The sequence below is a fragment of the Parus major genome, chromosome 11 (genome assembly GCF_001522545.3).
Source record: "Parus major isolate Abel chromosome 11, Parus_major1.1, whole genome shotgun sequence".
Lineage (NCBI taxonomy): Eukaryota > Metazoa > Chordata > Aves > Passeriformes > Paridae > Parus > Parus major.
The window spans coordinates 11796868-11818699 of NC_031780.1; the positions used below are offsets into that span (position 1 = coordinate 11796868).

Genomic DNA, 21832 nt, shown 5'->3' on the forward strand with positions numbered 1-21832 from the left:
CACCTGTGCTCCTGATGGATCTGCTCACCTGTGCTCCTGATGGATCTGCTCACCCTGTGTTCCTGATGGAACTGCTCACCTGTGCTCCTGATGGAGGAGCTCACCTGTGCCCTGTGCTGTACCCCTGCCCAGCCCTGCAGCAGGGGACAGCCCCAGCAGTGCTGCAGCCCTGGCTGCAAGGCTGGGACCCCAGGGTGGCAGGAGGTGCTCTGGAGCTGGGCTCTGACTCTCAGCAGGCTCTGCTCACACTCCTGCTCAGCTGGAATTAATGCACGCTGTTTCACTGCATGGCAATGTCTGACTAAGCACTTGCCTGCATTTAGACTGTAAAACGTGAATTAATACAGCAGTGGTTAATATTTATATAAAAATCATGATTCCTCAATATTTCCATTCACAATTTTTACAACTTGAAGCAAAGTTCTGTCTGAAATTCTATATTCAGAAGGAAAAATTTCTGTTGGTTAAAAGTATGTATTCTACCAGCTCTGTTTTCCATAAGCCTGGAAGAAGAAAGTATCTTAATTCTTAAAACTCTCATTTAACTAATTTCTTGCCTTCTCTGCTCCAACATATCTACATTTTTAAAATTGTATTGGTGCTACTTTCACACTTTGCTTAAGGTGTTTCTTCCTTATATAGAAGCTGTACATAAGCTGCAAGGCATTATAGCCAGTAATTGTTGGTGGTGTTTTTCTTACTGAAAAAATATGAAGTACATGATCAATGTATAGATTCCAGAGTATAGACTGATATACTATCAAAACAGAGTAATTTGCCCAGATCTCTGAAAAACCATACATTCCCTTAAGGCCTGTGTAAGTAGGGACATCCTCATAATATATTTTCCTTCACTGTAGGTGCAGCTCGTTTAAGTGTGGTGCTCTGGTTTAGATTCCAGAGCAAATAGGTTACCTATGATATTATCACTCCCAGGAATATATTGCCAAGCAGTGCCTTTCTCAAGCAATATGGGTAAAGGGTTCACTCTGTCCCCCGTGGTCCTCTGCTTGAATGCTTTTCCCAAGCTCCAGATCAATCTTTAACTCCTCACTTTTAAATTAAGATGAAATACCATGAAGAAGAAAGGAAACATTAATACTTCCAAAATTCTAGGAAATATGTTTTCTCATTCTTCCCTCTCCATAGCAAGAGACTTAAAATGATGGAGCCCATGAAGTCCTCTCTCTGCTGGAACAGGTATTTCCAAATTTTTGGAACAAATCTCAGTTTTTCAGCAGAATATTTTTTGTCAAGAAATCTTCTAGTTTTGTTAGTCTTCAACCCAGTACCAGAAACATTTTGCTATGGGCCTGAGAAATCTGTCAAAGTAGAAAATTAAAAAAAAAAATCCATCCCATCAGAGTTCCTTTTAAAGGTACCCTGCCCTGCTCTTTGCATGGTGTCTTCCATGATTAAGCCCTCTGAATCTGAACTGGGCTTCCTCTGTACCTCAAACAATCTAGCTCTGCAGAGCTCCTGTTATTCTGCTGTCAGAGGCTGCTCCTGCAGCAGAGATGGAGGATAACTTTATATCCAAAAGTTAAAAGGTGGAGAGAGTTTGGCTTTTGTGGGGACTTGAACTTATTTAAATCTTCAGCATATTTGAAATTTCTGTTGAAATATCTACCAGTGTGTTCATAAAACATCACAGTTGAAAGAATGCATTTTAAGCAAATGCCCTCTCCCAGGTTAATGATTAACACTGTGAGAATTCAGCTTGGTATTTACTGTATCATGAAACAAGTAAATTGAACTCCAAGCAAGTCATTATCTATTTTTTTTTAAAGTATGCAATGCCAAATTATTAACTTTTGTGGTGGAAGGGTAGTAAAAACAAGGGTCAGGCAGTACACACGGTGTCTTGTGAGACTCATTTGTTTACACCCACTGTAGTATATAAAAAACAAAGTCCTTATAGAAGGCTTCCTGTTTCCAATGCAATCATTATATACATTTTTAAAAAACAAACATATATGTCTCCATTATTGTATTAAAAAATAATCTTTGCATTCTTGATCTATTTCCCACTCTTCATCACAGCCAACTTCACCTTCTGTTCCCTGTGTGTTTCAATGGAGCAATCAATTCATCTATTTTCCTGTCAGATTTTGATATGATCATAAACATGTCAGCTCTGTGCCTATTACAAAATCAAAATTTTCAGCCTTCTTAATATATGAAGGGGGTTTTACTTCACTAGAAAACTACTTGTTTTTCTTAAAATGTAAATATTACTTTTCAGGAAAGGTGCTGCCTGAAATACTCTGCCTGAAACGTGAATGCTTCAAAAAATTACAAACATCTAAAATTTTGAGAATATAGGTTAGAAGAAAAATACTTGGACATTATCAATTATCCTGTTGTTTAGCCTGCATCTAGACCTCCTGGTCTGCAAAGACTTTAAGGTTCTAATTCCATTGTGCAATCCCCAATTTTTTCATGGTAAGCTAGCACTGCTGAAAGGTTCAAAGGTGTTTCACCTAATTTTCCTTCTATCTCCAGACAGTATATGGCCAAGTTATTTAGATACAAATAAGCCTTGAGAATATCACCAAATCCATTCTAATTTCATTCATGCCTTGGAGATAATAATTTAAAGAGCTAGTCACTGCTTGCAATTAAGCATGGAGAAAATAGATCCGTCCCATAATTTATGTCTGCAAAGGTTGGGCTGGATTTGTAATTAATGTTTGCTCCTTTTAATGAAATACTCCAAAGGTCTGCACTTCTGTCATTCATGGAGGTAATTTTTCAATTGATTAGTAAAATAATACTTGAAAAGTAAATGCACCTGCTTTAGCACAGAAATGTCTTAGTCAAGTAGAGACAATGATTGGAGTGCTAAAAAAATATCATTTCAATACAGTAGAGACTGGAGTTTTACTCCTCCAGAATTCAGAACTCCCACTAAAGAGAAAAAAAAAAGAAAAGGTAATTAAACCTCCAACAACTTCTTCAGCATGCTTTCATCCAGTTTAATTCCTGGGTGGTTTTCAGCATAGCTAAATACTTTAGGAGCACATGCCTGAACTGCAAGTGAAATACGTCTGGAAAGCACATGTTACAGCAAGACATAAATTTAATATTTTTGTACCTTAGTATTTTTGAGGGCATGATCAAATAATTTCATTTTGGAAATTTGTTTTCATATTAGATAAACACTTAATATTTAACTGCCCAGTCGGATTCTATTCTTATTTCCTTTCCATGATCAAACATCTTCAAAGCTGCAAAGTGGCAAGACTTAAGAGTTAGGGTCCTGTGAGTGCTGGTTTAAAATGGCTGATAGTGTCCTTTCCACAAAACACCCACTATCGAAGCAAAGGAAATAAAATAAAATAAAATNAATAAAATAAAATAAAATAAAATAAAATAAAATAAAATAAAATAAAATAAAATAAAATAAAATAAAATAAAATAAAATAAAATAAAATAAAATAACAAGCCACCTCTCCCTGTTTTCAGGGAATTGATAAGGGTTTTCTTTGAATTGATCACTCCAAAAAGCATGTTTGATGACTTGTGCTGCTTTGTTAAGTCATTTTGATCCAAAGGTTTACTAACGCTCTGCTCCAGAGATCTCACGTTTTGTAGGAGTGGGAATTGTGGGAATTGGCTGTAAGTTGAGCAGACAGGATGCAGAGCAGACAGTCCATGCCAGATTTCTTGAGGGCCACAGAGGCTCTCCAAGAGGTTTTGGACCTTGTGTCATCTGGGACAAGGATTTTGCTGTCAGAGGAAGAAGCAAGGGAAGGGAATACATGGTGAAAGAAGCCCTTATCCAGTGCTCAGCCTAGTGGAGCAGAGTCATCCAGACAGAGGAGCAAGGGGATGGGAGTCAGCAGAACATTTAACTTTAAAGATAAAAGTTTATAGTTTTAATGCTGGAGTTTTAAGTGCTTGAGTCATCTGAAGGATCCAGCTCTTATTAAAGCATGAGCAAAGCAGCACCTAAGGACTTTTAAAAACCTGCACCTTGAACTTAGTATAACTCCCATTAAAGTCAATGGATGCTGAGTCAGACCTTAATTCTTTTCACATCTTAGAGATTCAAAAGGTGAAAATCCTGGCACTACAGATGTTTTGCCATTGACCTCACAGGGTCAGGATTTCATGCTAAAAGCCATAAAATGGCACTGACATTTCATCACTGCTGTCTTGGATCAGATTCATAACAGTGACCCAGGAGACAAAAATCTCCATAATCCATTACTACTATGCATCTACCCAACACTGTCTCACCACCTTCTAGCTTTATTAAAGAAAAGGAATAATCTATAATTTAACCTGCTTTTATCTTAACTCAAGTGAAGAAGAAAGGAAAAATCTTAGTATTCATTTTTCAATCACACTGTTTTAACATTCTGAGTAAACTCTTGATTATTCTATATTTTATATTAATTTAATTGGGAAATTCTCTTCTGGAAACTAAGGAGGTTTTGTTGGATGATTTGGTTGTTTTTGTTTTTGTTTTTTGCAATACTTGTTCTAAAAATGTTTTGTAGTAAAACTGGAAGACAAATTTCAGATTTATAGCACAGTTGAATGAAATTTTCATGATTAGCAGTGAAAACTATGAGGATTTTATGCAATTCCTTAATGACCCTTAACAAAATATTTAATTAAAGACCAGCTGGAAAGATAATTTTGGTTAATAAAAGGAGATCAGGGAATGAACTGATTTCTGTAAAGTAACAGTACTTGCAATATATGACAGATACCACATATCTAGCATATGTTAGCAGCTAGATACAGTAAACAGATAAAAGACAAAATTATTCTGCCACCCCCATTAAATTTTCAAGATAGCAAATTAAAAATATTGGCTGTGCATTTCAGAAGATAAAAGTAATAGATTCCAAATTCACAGATACAAATGCACTGAAAAATACAATTTAAAATTTGTGTATTCTATATAACATGGCTCCTTTGCCATAGGTCATTGCATTACTTTGTGGCAGTCCCTTTGTCCAATGCCTTCAACAATAATTCTGGTTCCTCCCTTTGGCAAAACTTGGTCCCTTATAGTTTTGGTTTTATAACTTTCATTGTAGAGATAGTCTTGCTACTCTTCTGGAATCAATGGGTGTGGTGTCTTTAAATACAGGCACAGCCTGAACTGGTGGTGATCTGCTTATTAAAGCAGTAGATGTTTCCATCTGGAAATGAAAAAACTTGATTGTGAGTCTTAGGCAAAATTTCCTCCATTCAAACTTCTCTTTGTTAAATAACTTCAGATCTCAAGACACTAGAGGTACTCATATTACTTAACCTGGTTTCTCTGACCTCTCTCTGGAGAAGTCTGTGGGGACTAATTTAAAAATCTCCCCTTTATTCCTAGAGGAGAGCGGTGTGAACATTCCTGTGAGTGCCAAAGTGCACTCTGAGTGCACATTCTGACTTTACTGCAGTAGCTTGGGCTTTCCACCCTCAATCAGGCCTCGGTGTCCTCTGAGTTTTATGCAGCTGAAGGTCCAAATCAGGAGTGGTATATTATTTCTAAGGAATGTGTATTTAAACACAGTTTAATAATAAGATTTTAACTGTTTGCTTTCCTGTTAACATTAATGAAAGCATATATTTATATGCTGTGCCTTTGAAAATTAATTTCCTGGACTTCTCTAGGGATATAGGGGTTGTGTACAATGCATAGATCTTCCTTGTATTATTTATTAATGGAAGGGTATCATCTAGTAGCAATTCCCTTTGTGCACAAATTTTTAAGCTCTTTAAGCCACTTTATTTGTGCTGAACTGTGAGATGAGAATGAAGCCCTCTTTGTCTTTACTGGGAGTTTTTCTTAGAATGTGAAACATGTTTACTTCCAGAACACCGTGTAAATATCTCTTAGAGAGGTGCTTTGCAAATAAGCTATTATGGTACTAAAGAAAACATTGATTAGTTTTAAATGGCAGTAACAATTCAAGTGTATGTAAAGACAAGTGCATTTTCTTTTGAGGTTAAGCCTCTGAATTTAATAATTGAAGGAAAAAATACAATAAGGTGCAACAGAAGAAGCTTCTGTGCAATTATGACTGCCATAACTACAATTGCCTTACCAGATCATAGCATGTTTTCTCCTCAGAGAAAACAAAACAATTTGTATTACTTATTTATTTGGAAAAATGCACTGTTTGGAAAAGTTTGTATGCTCTGTGATGATTCTGTTGAAAACCAGCCTGTTGGTTCAGGATATCTGAAAATTCAAGACACCATTCAAGTGAATACAGTATACAGCTGAAACTATCTATTTATTTTTAGCTTTGTCAAAGCTGTTTTCAAATGTGAAAACTGTTTTAGGGGATATCTTTTCCAGTGTCCCCAGTTAAATCATGTTACGTTTTGCTTAACATACACAAGACCAGAGCTATTAGAAGAGAGATTTTGGCTGTGTATTGTGCAGTTTAACTTGGTGAATTGCAGAAGTCATTAACTGTAGATCAGAGCCTGGCTGTGCTACTCACAGAATCTGTGTGCTGGAAAGATCCTGTGTGATGACTGTGCTTTCATTGTCAACATTCTTGCAAAAGGGAATTGCTATATAGCCTCTTCTTCATCACATAAAATTTACCAAGAAGTAGGACTACAATTATAATAGCAAAGATTCAGATTGGACTTAAAAAAGGAGGGATCTTAACTAAGAGGTTGTACTGTACTGGGCTCCAAACTGTAATGAGGAAAGGTGGTGGGGAAGTGTTTGGCTTATGGAACAATTTGTTAGTGGAAACCACAGTGTGATCCACAGCTCAGAGAGTTTGGTGTAGCTCCAGTCAGAGACAGATTTTAATCGTGATAGAGTAAAGGCTCCCTCATATGAAAGAAATGTCATGGTTAAAGTATAAACATGAAGTATGTAAATGTTAAGAGTAACTTTCCACAAAGAAAGATTTCCAAGAGTCCCTTGTTGTTCCTTGTGGGGTGTAGGTTAGGAAAGAGTGCTACAGTTGGACACAACCATTTAATTAATGTGCATCTTTGCTCAAATCATGCCTATAACTCCTCTGTGTGTTGCAGCCCTTTGTGTTTCACATCAAATTTTCTGAAGTCGCTCAATCTGTTTTCTGTGGATGCTCATACAAATGTGCACTTCCATTTGCAGTGATTTCTGATCTAGCATAGTTTTTGTAAAGACCTCCAGCTCAGTAGTATTAAAGATGATAAATGAATATATAAATATAAAAGGAAAGTACTAAAGTTAATTGTGAGGAGGTTTTTTTTAATAAAAAAAAAAAAGAAAAAAAAAAGCCATGGTTTCCAACATTTTACAAGGTACCTTCTCAGCTTAATGTGTGCTGATGAAGATCTATTCTCATCTTGTGACTCCCATATCTGCAGTTTTTCCTTATGTCTATTTCTCTTAAAATCCAATTTTCTAGTTATACTAGTATTTATTAGAAGCGTGACTGTAAGGTCTTTGTTTACCCAAAGATCTATTTTTATCATAACTGTTTATAATGATTAAACCTCAACAACTTAAACACTTTACACAAAATAATGTATTTTCAATAAATTGAAATATTAACCAATCATATGTAATGGTTCATTTCTAGCAAATGGATTGCTAGAAATCCTTAGGGTTTCATATAAATTGAAAACTGTATTGACTGACCAGGCTGCACTCGAATTGCATTGCATTTGGATCAAAAAGCATAGAAAAAGTTCTCATTATAGTTCCCTGACATTAATTTGAGCATTTTTATATGTGTGTCCTATTAAGTACTTTAAGTGCTTTTTGATAATTGTGCTTTGTAGTTTTTACAGCACTTCAGCCTATTCCCAGTTCAATTTCCTCTTTTATCCGATGTTTGAAATATTGATTTCTGACAGATAAAAGCAAACCTTATAATCTCAGCAGCATGCAATAAGTGAGTAAGAGGGGGCTACAGAATGCATCAGGGAATGGTCATATTTGAAACCGTCTTTGTTTTATTACATTTCGTCAACAGAATTTACTTACCGCTTGCTGATATTTATGTAAAAGCAGGACTCCTGATAGTCCAGTGATATTAGCAGTTCCTGGTATACTTTTGCATTTAGTAAGATAAAAGAAGAAACTCCCTTGGTGGTTGATGATTGCAGCTGCTTAAACTGCTGTCAGCTGGCTTGAAGTAACTGTGATTTATCTTCCTCAGATTGTGCAGCGTCGTGTCCGTGAACTTCCAGAGTTTGCATTAAGAAGTGACAGAACATCAGAGTGCCAGAAGCTTCTCATTTTGTGGCCCTGAAGGTAAAAGCAAAAGAAAATCTTGCTCTGTGTTTGGGAACACTGCCCAAAACCTCTGCAAAGCTCTTGTGACATGTAGGAGATCTTAAAGAAATGGGTTGGGATTTTGACCATGGACTAAATACAGTTAAGAGATGCTAAGGACTAGCACTGGTGCTTTCAATGTTTTCAGGATGTTTCTTCTGCAGTTTCTAAAAACTAGAAAGAGGAATCCAGTCCAATGCCATGAATAGTTAAGGATATGTCAAGAATTCGGTTTGCTTTTATTTCCTTTTCTTTATCCAACATAATCCAATGTCTCACGAGTAACACTGTGTTAAACAGATCCATCAGCACCCACATGAGCAGAATATACAGGGAATGAGCTCTTCATTTCTAGCAGTTTTAATCTGAAGTTGTGAAAATTTAGAATGTTGTTTTAGAAAGTGAGGAAAGTCCCTCAGGTTGCCCAGTAGCTTTGTCAATCAGTAGCAAATCCTATCAAAGTGACAATGGAAGAGTCTCCATCCTGAGCACCAGGTCAGGAGGAAGCTGAGTGTTTTTCTCTTGAGGCATACATTTCTAAGAGGGATTGATGTACCTGACAACACTAGCAGGTGAAATAAAGGAAGGAGAAATATGATTTTCAATAACTTAGATATTTTAAAGATGAACACAGAGATTTTATTCAACCCCAAATTAGCAATTGTTAATTCAGAAACAATTTTTTGGCTCAATCCTATAAACACATAAAGTTACTATCTTGCATCTAGATCTTCACACACTTGGGTATAGAAAGGTTTTCAAACAAAGGATATTTAAAAATGCTATTTTAGTAAATTTTGATTATTATGGACTGGAGCTGGAATTCTGCCAGACACTTAGGAGAAGTTTATTCTCCCATCAATTCAAGTTTTCATTACTATGCAATTAGTGTTTAAAGTTTTAAGTGATAAGCACTTAACAGTGTTCTGGAAATAGTGGGTTGGTGACAGTGACAGTGTTCTGAAGGATTGCAAGCCTGGAAAAGTGATTTGGTAAAGGCTGTCAGGGAGAACTTCTGAGCTCTAGATTTGGTGTTGATCATAGGCAGGTGGAGCAGAGCTTGCCTGGTGGCAGAATGTGCTGGAGATGGTTCCTGTAGAGAGGGAGAACAGAGGAGTAATTAAGAAGGTTTGTTAGCCCAGGACTTGGGTTTAATATGGACAGAGCCAGAGCTCCAAACACAAGGATTTTGATGCATGGCCGAGTCAGTCTTTTCTCTATCCAGACCCATCCTGATGCTGACAAGGTGTGCCATGGCATTCACATGCAAGTGCATAAGCACAGGCAGAAAATGCTGTTACTGACACAAAATGAGGGCTGACTGGAGTTAAGCTTTGCAGAAAGGTTTCTTCAGTGATGATTTGACAATTGGGAAGCTTGGGCCAGCTGAACCACAGAACTGAAATAATTAAAGAAAGAGGGCAGAAAATGTTGGTTGAATTATATTTAACAACAGTGTTGTGCCATTGAATATCCAAGTACAAATCTTTAAGACACAAAACCAGCAACAAAATCTCTCCTGTTTTGGAATATGCTGGCTATACCCCACCCAAATTTCTGTGTCTCAGCAGACGCACACAGAAATATGTATATGTGCAGGTTACAATCCTGTATGTTCCATATATACAGGTAAAGTATTAACACAAGGATTTTGCAGTGTTGCAGACAACCTCCATTAGAATTTCAAAGGATCTACTTAGCATTTTCATATTGGATTAGTTATTTACAGTTCACTATTTAAAAGAAAAAGCACTGGAAAAGGTTTATTTTCTAATAAATCAAGATCATTATGATGTCAAGTCACAAAGCCTAAAGGTATAAAGGCAGTTGCAGAAGCTGTGTCTTGCAAAACATTATATATATTGTATTATTTTGGGTAACTGAATTAAAAGAGCTTCTATGAAGAATTATAAACAATTAGAAAAAATTGGAAAAATACAATGTGGAAAAAATAGTAGTGATAATTTTTGGTTGAGGTTCTTGTGGGACTCAGGCTGGGAAACGAGCCATTGAATACATCAACTGATATTTTCTAGTGGCCTCTTTGAATCTGACACTGTAAATAATGCTGCAGGCATGCACATTCCAGTATTATAGCTGATAGAACTATCTTAATGCTTTTTATCTCTGAAATTTCATTTTAAAATTTGAACCTCAATGTGGCAAGTGATGGCACTGAACACATCAAAATAATGCTGGTAAAACTGTGAGGTGTTGAGCAGCTTCAGAAAATAAACTAAACTGAAATATCTGTGTCCTGGTATGTGGGAAGAATTGTGTTGGCCTCAAAGATCTATTTGGTTGCATTGGTTGATGGGACACAATGTCTGTGTAAAACAAAGGAAATTAATCAGAGATAATTCATCAAACAAGCTCAGAGCACATTCAGGTGTGCAAGTGCCTGTGATTAAATAGATGTGCAGCTACCTATTTAACCTAAAATATCTGTCTAGATTTTCTAGGACTTTTTAAAAAATAAAGGTGTTTCCAGTAATGGAAAGGAGTGACAGTGCTTTGCCAGGTTCTGTTTTGGTGCTCAATAAATTTTAAAAAACTGGCAAAGGTTTTTTTCATAGTGATCACTGTCACTGCTCTTTACTGTAGAACAATCACAGAGGCACTTGCCACATGAGATCTTGTACAACCACATTTTTTTCAGCAGCTGCATGTAATAAAATAACTTTTTTTTGTTTTGCAAAACAGCCAGAAGCAGATAGGGAATCTTCCATTGAAACAGGCTCTTGACAAGATTTTCTCAGTTTCACCAATGGGATTTCCAGCAAAGTGATAGCAAAAGACCTTTGCAACCAAATAGATGTAACTTGGTATTAGTGCTTATCAAGTTGAAATTTGAGGATCCAATCAGATAATAGCTTTTTCAGAAGGGCTACAGAGTTTTTTATCTGTCAGCACTGATTTACAGGGCACATCTCAGATGACGCATCTTTCATTCTTAACTTTTGGGTTCTCCTTCCCTTGCAAACAATTTGTGGGAAAACAGGGATATTTTCATCGCATATTTTGTGAAAGATCTAAAAGAGAACATCAACACAGATATGCCCAAACTCAGCAGCTCTGGTGGTCCAGATATGGGAAATGAGCAATGTACCCTCTGAGATTTTTTTTACCAGAGCAAGAAATTTAAGTCCAGTTTCTTTCATTGCCAGTCAAATGAGAAAATTATTGGGTTGGTGGATCCTCTGAGAAGTTATGAAGGTCATCTGTCATAATCTTTTCCAAACCCTTTCATTTAAATAAAGAACTTTTGCTTTACAAAAGCCATCTTTGCCCAGTGACTCCTCTTCTAGCCCTAGGGCTCTAATCTCTTGGGAAATTTTCTTTTGGTTTATTTCAGATAGAAGTATCTAGGTCTTAATTTATATATTTTTGTTGTAGATGAGCATGTTTCTGGGTTTTTCCCTTTGCCTTTTTGGAAATGGATGGATATTGGTCTAGCATCATGCTAGTCATCCCTTACCATCAGGTTTCTTGGCAGTGGACCTACACAAACCTTTTTATGTCAAGTCAGTCAGAAATGTATTCCCTGAACCCCAAAGAAGATTATTGTCAAAATCAAAAGGCTTAATGAAATCAGTTACTTTCCTTAGAGCACGTTCTTCATATGGAAGATAAAACTGCTTTTTTTCAATATATACAGAATAAAATGTTTTCATTTTTCCTTCCTAGATGGCTTTGTTTGAGAAGCACTGTTTACCCTGATATTGCTGTCTAAGACAAACTTACCCTTTCTTTCCAGGAGGGTCCATTATCTGCTCTTTATGCCTCTGTTACATTAGTATTTGGCTTTTTGCACAGATATAACATAAAAATACCTGTGGTAAAGGAATGTACAGTCCTGGCTTGTGCTTTGTGGTGACACTGAAATGTGAGTAAGAATCACTGGTGAAACTCGCTTACATAAAAATATGAGTCTTGTAGCTTGAAGGACAGGTATTCCTGACAACAAAAAAAATGTATTTGGCTATTAATGTTCCTAATTTAAAAAGGAAAAAAATAAAAGAGTTAGAGATATGGAGAAAAGAAATCCAAAATAAGGTTGTCCCTGTAGTAAAAGCAGACATTCAGCTGTTATAAATTGGCAATGATCCACAGGCTTCCACAGAGCTCTGCTGATCATGCCAGCTGAAGAACTGACCCTGAATATTATCAAAGTTTTCTTGAAGGTGGCAGGAAAACAAATACTTTACAATTTCCTCTTTAAGAACTCAGGATTTCCGTTTTTATAACTGCAAACTTTCAGAATGAAATGTGGAGCACAGAGACAGGCAACACCAAGCTGACTGTGTTTGATTAGGGTAATCCTTTTTTTCCTTCTATGTGGTTACTACAGCCAAGCAATTATTTATCATACTTTCAATTGCTTGAAGCACTGTAGACTACAGGTTAAATATTCTCATGTCAATGTGAGCTTCTGCTCCAAGTTCTCATTGAAATCTAATGACTTTCATCTTCAAAAGAAATTGTAATGAGCTCAAAGTATCTACCCTTCTGTTTTAATTGTTATACTTCACATTCTGCAGATCAAAACCTCCTATTTTTCTTTTTTTTTTTCACCTGAAAATGTTGTTGACAAGTTCTTTCCGGAGCTCTCTTCTTCTGTCCACTTTTTATTGGTCATATTCATGTAAGATATAAATCCAGAAATATGCAACACATGCACATTCAAACCTGTAACAGATCTGGTACTTACCCCTGAAGAATAGAACATGTGCTGGGCACTGTTACTTTGATTGGCCTGAGATCAGGGATGTCTCAGATGTGGGTGCCTGTAACAGTCAAATAAAGCCATTAAATCTGTGGTAATAAATGTATTTGGTATGAGTACCAAGGCTTTTCCTGGATTACTTGTGGAACAGAGCACAGAAAGAGGTTTTCCTGTGCTTATGTGTGTAGGCAGCTACACAGACACAGTTGTCCTCTCCTTCTGTCATTTCATGGGCCTGCTGCATGTTTGTCTTAGGTGCCATTTGTTCAGCCCCATCGGCATCTTCACACATTCTTGTGTTTTCATAATCCCCTTTTGCTATGAGCATCCTTCTTCCACTCAACCTCATAAATATTAATCGCTGTGGTCAGGCTGAGATAAATACAGTTACAAAACTTTTCAAGTGGAGAGTTATTGGCCTGTTTCTGTAAAGCTGCAGTCTTGAATTCCAAGTTCTGGTCAATATTTAGTGTGTAAATGAAATGGGTGAGACCTGGGACTGGCTTCCAGCAATTGTAGGGATTGGAGAGCTCTGAAGTATCTGGCCTTAATAGTTCAGTTTCCATAATTCTTCACAGGAGGCACTTGGTTTGTTCTGTTCCTCTAACCTTTTAGAGAGACTTATTTCCCATTTGGTTTCTTACAAAATTCTATAATCTAGCATTTTAGTACCTTGCATCGAAGTGTGAAACATTGCTGTGCCAGGAAGAGTGACCCTGGCAAGTCACTGGTGCTGCATGTACTGAATGGAGAGAGACTGAGTGATCCTTTGATCACTCTACTCTTCAGATCTAGAGTTTATTTTCTGTTGTGCTCCTCTGGTTGTGCAGTAGATGAGACTATGAAGAGCTGTGCCGTGCTGAGCCAATAACAATGGCTAGCAGGCTGTTAAAGTGTTGGTCTCTGATAATTACTAAAGGTTGGCCACCACTAAATTTAGATATAAACTGTTAATGTATATTAGAAAAAGGTTCAACATTAATGTTTTCACTCAGTTTTTGTTACTACATGAAACCTTCTTGGGAGAATGTGGGGGAAGAATTTGGTGCTTGATCATGGGAAATGAGGAATGCAGCACAAAAATGTTCTACCTGCATTTTAAGGAGGTATAAAGTGCCTCCATCCTGCAAGATTCAATTGGATATATGTTGCACTAAAGAATGAATCAGACTCCTGAAGCTCTACAAAATCTGTGTGGTGTTTATAGTAAGTGTTAAATCTGTTTTCAAGAATCCTGAAGTAAAGCAGTAAGACACAGATCTAGATCAGACCTGAGTCAGAGTCTTACAATTATTTTTTGACAAAGAAAGCTGATGCTTGTGCTCACCTCCCTGTATGATGCTCTAGGTTTAGAACTCAGTTATTAGTTATTAGGGAATTTTCAAAATTGTTCTTTTTTAGCTACTTAATTTACTATCAGCCATCCAAAGACAGATTGGTAGAATATAAATGAAATGCTATAATTATACAAGGGAGTGGGTCACTGACCTTTGGATTGCAATATCTTGTCTCTTTTGTCCTTTCCTTATACCACCCGGTCTACAGGACGAAATTGCATCTTTTTCTTCGGTTGTCTCAAGAATGAGGTAGTATTGGAAACTAGTGAGGCATGGCACAATGTAGGTGTTCATAGCTTGCAATAATTTACCCATTTTCATTTTGTTTGATTTTATTAACACCTGTGTCTCCAGGGAACACAGGGAGCAGGGGAGGAAAGGAGAGAATACTTCAGCGATAATCTAATGATCAGCACTTACGCTCCCCCCAGCCCTGCTGTTATGTCAAATGTCAAGATACATCACAGCCAAGCAATTTATAATACAAAATGCGTGGATATATAAAGGAAGAGGTGCAGATGGTGGGAAGCTGTGTGTCATGACATACACACAGACGTGGAGGACAGCAAGGGAGTCATTAAAAATATGGATTTTTTTTGTAATGCAGTGGCTGTTTGTCAGCTGGTGTAATTGGCACACATCAATGGAACCACTCAGAAATACACCTTCTGAGGAATTAGGCACTTAATGGAACTTAATCAAAATTCCTTACAGAAGACTGAAAAAAAATTCTTGAACAGAATTTGGAGACAAAGAAAAAAAGCACATAAGGAAATCTGGGACTGCAATCTGCTGAAGTTTCATCTGGATATTAGTTTCTGGAGTATTTCTGTAGATATTGGGATTCTGGGCAGTAGAATGCAAAGATTTGATATCAAGTTAACCAAAGTACTCTGAGATCTGAGAAATCACAGCAGTGTTTAGTTATAGACCTGGTTTCAACATAATCAAATAAATTCATCAGCAATCTTTTAAAGTCAGAATCAAAAGAAGAGTTTTATTAGTGTAATTTCCTTTTCTTGTCCTTTTTAGTTGTTAGGTAACTTTTTTTAGAACTGTGTAAAATCAGCATTGAATTGGCTTAACTGTCAATATTTCATTTTCAGTATTATAAAATGAAATAATTGTACTCTGCAAAGAGTACAATGGGACTATCTCTATTTTGCTCATGTGTGATTATTTGATCTTAGTTATTAACAAAGCTACTTTTTTCTTTGCTACTAAATAAATCATATGTGAATTCTCCATATTCATGCAAATGCTATTCTTTTAACAAAGCTTTTCCTAGAAGTCCTATTTGCTTTCCATTTCTGAATATGGTTCCCTGTATATTGTACTATTGTACTAAGACTGGCATGGATAACAATCTGAAAAACATCTGCCAAATTATAAATAATTTTTTTAAAAAAGGCATAAAGTAGCTCAGTTTTATAGTCTCTTTTCATAAGGATTTAACATCTTCAATATCTGATTGCAGTAATAGAATTTTTGTGGTTATATGCTCTGATCTTTCATACATGAAATCTTTGTTCACAATCTCACTGGGAGGGTTTGTTCTTTTCTTTGTTTTCTTATGATTCACAAATATGGGAATCTGGTGAGAAGGAGGGATTGGGAGGACAGGAAAGGGTAAAGTGAAAAAAAAAAAAAAACCACACGGGCTGTTCCTTTTCACCTGTCTTGTCCTAGGAAAAATGGAAAGTAACACAATTTTAAAGATACTGGTATTAGATGAGTTTAAAATGTGGAGGGAACAATTCAAGCCTACTGCCTAGTTCTCCTTTCTGACTCTATAAACATCCCCATTGATTTTTATTTTTTTTAATCTTTGGGTACAAGAGTAGAACAGGTAACAGTGTCAAGTTTGATATTTAGCAAAGCAAAAGGTTGTTGTAGTGTCTTATTGTGCAGGTACCATTTCCTAAAAAAAGCCCTCAAGACATGAATTACAACATCAAAAAAAGCATATTGAAATGGAAGGTACAGGGTGGGTTATACACTAATTTTCAAAAAATATATATAAATTGAAAATCCTGTATTCCTTTTTGAATGACTTGGGGTTTGAAGTCTTAGGACTTTGAGTCTTCAGCAAAGCACATAAGGGTGTGTTGCACTGCACAGGATGGTGATCCCTGGACTAGTGTGGGATAACCCAGCTCTGCAGTCAGGAGCAGGGCAGCAAGGTGATATTGCACTTTTATTGCACTCACTTGGAGGAGCTTTGTGGTGCCTGAGCTGGTGTTTGTGAATGCTCACCTGAGCTGATGTTTCTGATCACACACCTGTGAGGTGGCAGCTCATTTAGAGTTACCACAAGCATTTATACACATGGCAATACATCAGAGTGCTTATCAGCCTTATCAGATCTGTGATTTAACATGCCTGTAAACCATTGGTTTCACTTAGCTGGACTTTTTAATAATTGGGCTTTTTTAGTTACAATTGAACATGACTAAGGTTTCAAACAAAATGTTATTTAAAATTTAAAAGATCAAATGGGTTTCACTCCCAAAATATCTCCTGGCAAACTAAAAATCAGCTGCAGTTATTTGTGGGATTAAATTCAATTGTGTGAATTTTCTCAGTTGAGCGAGGGAGAACATGAGTAGAGAGAAAGACAAAAGGTTGTGCAGCAGCAAAAAGAAAACCACAGAACACCAGAAAGTGAAAACTGAAGGCCCCCAAATGTCTGCAGGACCTGCCATGACTGTCAGTACTCCTAAGCACAGGTTTGTTTGTAGGTTACTGCTTCAGTAGCAGGCACTGGGAGCTGAAGGCTGTGACAGTCCTGTATTGCTTTAGTGCTGCAGGGCCAAACATGGGGGAGAATGAAAGGTGGCCAGCAGCTGTATGAAAGGGCAAACTCTGACGTTATCTTCCTCCTGTGTCTTGATCTGAGTGGATCATCTGTCACATGCTGCTGCTCTGTGAATGTGCAGAGTGCAGTGAAGTCAGAGAGAGGCGCAGCCCCTGCTCCCCAGAGAGCCACATGGTGTGCAGGTGGGCAGCAGAGCTGGCCTGGCAGCGTGGGAGGGAGAGGAGTGTATTAACACATTCAAGATTTACATCCTCCTGTGTATGAGCCCATACTGTTATTTTCTGTACTTTCCTAATCCCATCACACCTACTGATGCTGAATCTTCCTGCAGGTGAAACGAGTAACACCACAGGTTGTGATGTCCAGGGATACTCATTTGAAAAGTGTTTCATACACAGTGTTTCAGGCACCTGAGTGCCAAGATTTGGTTGGAGGGTGGTTTAAACTCTCATGCTAATTCCAATAGAAGAGTTAATTTCTCTCAAGTTTTAGGCCTGGTTCTCACTGTTATGTTACAAGACACATCACTAAAACATTGTAGATAAACTGTACAATTTCAGCCCATGAAAGAATAGATGTCTTGTTAACCTGTTTCTTAGAAACTGATAGGGAACATATTCCAAGGAGTTTAATTGGATGCTGTTTATAAACTAACTGTACTGAATCTGGACTGATTCCAAGATTGCAATTATTATGCTGAACTGAACAATGAGAACTCAGTTTCAGTGGCAATTATGATGCTAATGTATGTGATGCATAGATAGTTCTCATGTCTAAATGTCTGATCTGATGCACCCCATGAGAGGCACAGCACTGAGGACAACCTAAGTCACCACTTGTACTTCTCTAGTGCCGTAGGAATGTTCTTTGATAGCTGATTACAATAACTCTGCAATACAGTGAGAACCCCTTCTTCACTCCCTCAGGCTGCTGGTTAATTTACCCTCTCTCTGTCCTAGAACTGCTGTGGGCTCTGTGCTTCCCATCAAACTACTACAATAGCTGCTCACTGGGGATGAGCAGAAAGTTTCACTGTCCTGTTTTCAGCAGGGGAAAGACCCAAGTGAATCTGAATATTCAGAATATGGTGTTCGGTCCACCCCCCTCTCATCAGAGGCATTCCACGCACCATGTGCTCTACTCAGAGGCTGTGAAAAAGATTACCTTCTGAATTCCCTTTAGACAGTATCTCCAGGTCCTGAATTCCCAAGTTTGAAAGCTGGCATTCAAATTAGTTTTAATTTTGAGTTCATAAAGTACATAAATGGTTCTTCTAATATATACTGTAAATGTTCTCATATGACAGACAGTTGTTTATGAAAATTAATATTTAAATATTGTACATTTCAATGCTTCCTGTAGTGATAAACCTTCCTTCTTCTGGAAACATCTCTTTCTAGGCACAATGACAGTATGTCAGTTTTAGCCTGTCATAATGAAGAGGTGATGTTCACCCAGAGCCTCACAGTGCAGAGCTGAGGCACAGAGTGAGGAGGCTCACCTGCCTGGGAAGCACCTACATAGGTGTGCCAGATACACAGAAACTGGCAAATGTAGAGAAAACTTTGAGGAAAAAACTCCCAAGTGTAGCTTCCCAATACCGTGCACCAGAGTTCCTCCTCGTGGGGCAGCCTCTTGGGATGTGCAACAAAAACAAGCTCTAGTTACCTGAATAAACTGTGAGTCTTACCCAGTATAACTGATAGCACTGGGGCCAGATTTTGAAATGAACTAGCAAAGATCACTGCAAGAGATCTTTTCATGTGAGACGCTGCAACCCAGACTTTCAAGAGCTCAGTGGCCAAGCCATGCAATCCATCCCGGTGGGCACTGATCTGCTGCCGTGGCACAAAGCTTTTCCCCAGCCTGTGTGCACACCAGTGATCTCTAGCTCTGCCAGCTGCACTGCCTGTGTGCCTGTCCCAGCCCTGCTTTAGCGTGCTCAGTTCCTGATGGAACCATCCTTTCTCACAGAGGAGCAGTTTCTATTCCTCACTTCACGCTGGTGCTGCATTCTGCGCAGCCTCTGATCCACTGCAGCTTCAGAGCAGCCACTTCTGACACCCCATCTACCCCCAGAGCACCAGCTCCAGGCCAAGGACTCGTGCTGCCTCTCAGGAGGTGGAACACAGCATGAAACACCAGCACTCAGCCTGTTTTAGATAAATAATCTTTCTTGCTTTAAAGAAGCTTGATGCACCGAGCTGTGGTCTGTTCTGAAAGGCCCTTCCCTGACATGCTGAGTTGTTTCTTTCAGTGTAAGCAGCCAGCTCCTTCCCAGCAGCCAGGGGAATCAATAAACTGGATTCAGGTTACTGAGAGTGCTGATTGGAGTGAAAGAGAGGAGTGGGTTTAGTCCCATAGCACTCATGGCTTGAGTGTGCTTTTTGTATTTATAAACACAGATAACCTTCGCAATTTTTAGTGATACTTTTGTTCTGTCTATCTAATCAAATCCATCATTTGGGCTATATTCTGGCTTGTTCTGCACATCAGTCACCAGCACATTAACACCAGTTCAGCTTCCCTTGTTCACCTTCATAATACTGTTGAAATCACATGGGTGTAAAAAGCAGTGGGGTTTGGCTGTTTCATTGGCAGTGAAGAGTCACTTTAACCTCCCCTGTATTCTTACTGCTAGAGTCTAACAGGTAGACTAAATCTGTTGGTTGTCCATATCAAAACTCCTATTAAAGCCAATGGAAAATTTAATTAACTTTTTGTTTTTGTCTTAAATGAGGAAAATGTCATTCTCTGAATCAAAACTATTACTGGGTTCAGTGAAAAAAAAAAAAGTTTAAATAGTTCAAATGCAATTTGTTAAGAGTTCTCTTAACATGTACACAAAAGCCTGCTCTTTGTTGCTTTAATGCTGTTAGGCTGTATTTTTTAATGCATGAAATTTGCCTAAGAAAAATGGGTTAAGAGAACTTGAGATAAATAAATTTTGGATAGATAAAAACACAAATACAATACTTAACTTCACACATAGCATTACCAACAATGTAGTCTGCAGAGTCTGAGCCTGAAATGCATATGGAAGTTCTTCATATCAGCTGGGTATTGAAGGTTGTGTTTTATGAATACAGTACATTAATTGATAGATATGAGGTAGCAATCAAAATGTAAATAGAACTTGGTTTACATTAGTGCCCAAGTTTGCTGTATAGATATGTAATATATGCTTTTAGGATGCTGAACTCAATTTCAAAGCATATCTTTAATTCATGAATTGTGAAAATGAATTCCATTTGTGGTTTACAAAATACTGTGATTGAAAATTATGTTTTTTCTGAGCAGAATCAACTTCATAATTTCACATTATTCCAGTATTGAAAGCTCTTGTTTGTTCCAAAAACATTGCTACCTTTTATCAATATTGTGAAATAATGTTCAGTTGACCAATTACTTTTACTCTGACAGCTGCACTTTTGGTAGATTTGATAAACCCAACTTAAGTTAAAGGCATCTCAAACATGTTTAGCTACATGCAAGTAGGTAATTAATAATTCATTATTATTATTATTAATAGATGCTTTACATATTTAAAGGGCCATATTCAGAGGCACATGTTGTGTTCCTGGTTAAGCATTTTGGTTTGTGTTTGAAGTTACACAGGGATAAAACTCCTCAGCTGCTCTCCTCTCCACTAACTGAATAGAGGAAAGGGCACACACATGGACAGGGATGGTTTTTACCTTGACCCTTCTGTTCAACTGTCCTCGAGACCTTGTTCCTCTGGATGTACAAACTTAGGTCATCTGCAGAGCCTTGCATACATTTCCTCCTCCCCAGGTGCCCTGGTAATACATGCCAAGCAGTTATTCTTTGAGTTGTTGAAACCCCTTGGGGAGATAGCATTACAAGAATCCTGCAGGTAGAAGCAAATGAGGTATTCAGGAAAGCCTGGAGTCAGGGAGAGTTGTCAAAGTTGGTAATTGGACAAACTGAGTTAATTTGCATTGGAAGTTTCTTTAGTAGCATGTTACCAAACCCTGGCTGTACTGATGGATATATCCAAAACAATAATGAACTTGGGCTTGGGAAGATAAAATTGTACTGAAAGAGAATAGATTTGGATTAGGTAAAGAGGAAATTCTTCACTCCAAGTGTGGTGAGGCAGTGTCACAGGTTGCCCAGAGAAGGTGTGGATGCCCCATCCCTGGAAGTGTTGGAGAACTGATTGGATGGAGCAGCCTGGGGTAGTGGAAGGTGTCCCTGCCCATGGCAGGGGGGTGGGATGAGATGATCTGCAAGGTCCCTTCCAGCCCAAACCACCCTGTGATCCTACAGTGCCAGAATTCAGTGTATGTGATGGGGAAGGGTAAAACGTGCTCGTTCTGGCAGTGAGAGCTAATGTGAGCAGTCCCTGCACAGAGGTGGCTGAGTGGGTGGCCAGCCCTCATCTCTGAAGAAAGGTTCTCTTGGGGACAGCTTTTATGTGACAACCCACTGGAATATGCCTTTTTATTCCAGGAGAGAAATCAGATAATAATCCATCTACTAACATGTGAGAGATGCACACTCTTTCCTCTCATTTGCAGCAGCTAATACAGGTGTTATTCAAAAACCAAATATTTACAGTCAGATCAATCCATGAGCCTTAAATACATTACTGCAATATTTACCCCAGGCTGAGGTTTTTGGGGTTTTTTGGTTGGTTGGTTCTACTACTAGTACTACTACTACTACTACTACTA

General features: G+C 37.9%; 2 long non-coding RNA genes across 3 annotated transcripts in view; one reads left to right on the plus strand and one right to left on the minus strand.

Annotated features, from left to right (window-relative positions):
• Positions 1 to 3326, minus strand: part of LOC117244973 — a 4405-nt gene extending 1079 nt beyond the window's left edge. Inside the window, exon 1 of the long non-coding RNA XR_004499014.1 lies at positions 4 to 3326. This is a non-coding gene — a long non-coding RNA (uncharacterized LOC117244973). The remainder of the gene's footprint in view (positions 1 to 3) is intronic.
• LOC107209952 overlaps positions 1 to 21832 on the plus strand; it is a 180351-nt gene that overhangs the window by 113363 nt on the left and 45156 nt on the right. For both annotated transcript variants that reach the window (XR_001523769.3, XR_004499013.1), the window contains exon 7: positions 8136 to 8230. This is a non-coding gene — a long non-coding RNA (uncharacterized LOC107209952). The remainder of the gene's footprint in view (positions 1 to 8135; positions 8231 to 21832) is intronic.